The following is a 2,268-nucleotide window of genomic DNA, read 5'->3' on the forward strand; positions in this document are numbered from 1 at the left end:
TTCTAGAAATATATTGGTCTTTATGCCTACATTTTCACTGGAAAAACTGTACGTTCCACTATAAAATAAAAGCTTGATTATAGTTTTATTTTATACTTTAGTTAATGATAATACTTCATGACTTGGGATAAAGACTAAAAGAGTAAAATAACAGGTTGGCCCACGTTGTTGTAATTTAGGTTAATAAGACTCATTCTTGCAATAAGCTTCATATACTGAAAGATACGTATCAATTATTCACTGATGCTTTGAGAGATGGGAATAAGGAGACAATATCATCAAGTACAAAGGTGTGAGTTTTAACTCTTAAATTCTCAAGGAAAATTTCAAACTGATCTACTTATCTGTTGCTTCCTTTCCTACACTTCCCTCATAGCTCAGTCAACAAAGAATCTGCCTGCGACGCAGGAGACCTGGGTTCAGTTCCCAGATTGGAAAGATCCCCTGGAGAAGGAAATGGCAACCCACTCCAGTATTCTTGCCTGGAAAATTCCATGGACAGAGGAAACTGGCAGGCTATAGTCGATGGGGTCGCAAGAGTCAGACATGACTTAGCGACTGAACTGCAACTAACTTGTTGCTTACTAATCAGATCAATTAACGAACACGTATTACAAGCAATGCCTTGGTAAATTCAGTAGAAGACACCAGCCAATACAAGACTGTGCTTTCTATCAAAGGACAGGGCTTCCCTGGTGGCTCAGACTGTAGAGTCTGCCTAAAGCTCAGGAGACCCAGGTTTGATCCCTGGGTCAGGAAGATCCCCTGGAGAAGGAAACAGCAACCCACTCCAGTATTCTTGCCTGGAAAATCCCATGGAAGGAAGGAGCCTGGCAGACTACAGTCCATGGAGTCAGACACAACTGAGTGACTTCACTTTCACTTTCACCTTCTATCAAAGGACAGGCACACATAAGATATTGTTGTTCAGTCACTAAGTCACGTCTGACTCTTTGGGACTCCATGGACTGCAGCACGCCAGGCCTCCCTATGGAAAGTCAAATCTAAGAAAGTCTAGTTTTGAATGCATTTAAGTGATTGTGCTAGAGTTAAGGATATCCAGAAGTCTTGCTCAGAGGCAGGGAATGTGATCCTTGTTCTCTGAGGACATATAGTCTAGTTTTGTTCATATGCAAAGGAAATCTACACTGTGAGGCTGTGTGATGCCAACTATTAATTGAATGGAACAGGTAAGTATTATAGAAAGTCACAGAAAGGACACATTATTACTCTACTACACGTGGAGTCGTCAGGTAAACCTCACAGCTTGAGACAGGAGAGATCTAATAATTTTAGGGCAGCTGGAAATATGTAACTGAAGCTTGGGTAAGCACACTAAGTTAAAGGTACATTTGTTGGAGTATTTGCATAAATGTGATAGAGAAGATTTCCACTAAGGAATATATAGTGAGACGGAAAGGACAGTTAAAACTTGAAAAGAGTAAGACACTGTGAAAATAAGAACAGACAGATTTTTAAAAATAATAGAATATTTGGAAATTTAAAATGCAGTCATTAAAATAAAAATCTTACGGACTGATTAACAGCTTATGAAGAGATATTAGTAAATGACGATTGTTGTTTTTTAGGCGCTAAATGATGTCTGACTCTTTTGTGACACCATGGACTGTAGCCCTTCAGGTTCATCAGGTTCCATGGGATTTTTCAGGTAAGAATACTGGAGGTGGGTTGCCATTTTCTTCTCCAGAGCATCTTCCCAACCCACGGATCAAATGTGCCTCCTGCATTGCAGGCAGATTTTTTTTTTTTTTAACCCCTGAGCCACCTGGGAAGATCTAGTAAATGAAGATATCTCTGAGAAAATTATACAGAAGTATGAAGAAGTAGGGAATGGAAAGTATGAATTAAGAAAAATGACAGGGTGCTCGCTTCGGCAGCACATATACTCAAAAATTGGAACGATACAGAGAAGATTAGCATGGCCCCTGCGCAAGGATGACATGCAAATTCGTGAAGCGTTCCATTTTAAAAAAAAGAAAAAGAAAAAAGAAAAATGATAGGGACTTCCTTTGTGGTCCAGTGGTTGAGAGTCCGCCTTGCAATGCAGGAGACGCGATTCAGTCCCTGGTCTGGGAGGATCCCATGTGCTGGGGAGCAACTAAGCTTGTGTAGCATAACTGAGCCTGCGCATTGCAGCTACTGAAACCCGTGTGCCCTAGAGTCCTCCTCTGCCACAAGAGAAGCCACTGCAATGAAAAGCCAGCACACCGTAGCTAGAGAGCAGCCCCCACTCTTTGCAACTAGAGA

General features: G+C 41.1%; 1 non-coding gene across 1 annotated transcript; it reads left to right on the top strand.

Annotated features, from left to right (window-relative positions):
• Positions 1-1,882: 1,882 nt before the first annotated feature.
• On the top strand, positions 1,883-1,991 carry LOC122678478. Its single transcript, XR_006336148.1, has one exon. It is a non-coding gene; the product is annotated as a U6 spliceosomal RNA (small nuclear RNA).
• Positions 1,992-2,268: the final 277 nt, after the last annotated feature.

This window comes from Cervus elaphus, chromosome 20 (assembly GCF_910594005.1).
Source record: "Cervus elaphus chromosome 20, mCerEla1.1, whole genome shotgun sequence".
Lineage (NCBI taxonomy): Eukaryota > Metazoa > Chordata > Mammalia > Artiodactyla > Cervidae > Cervus > Cervus elaphus.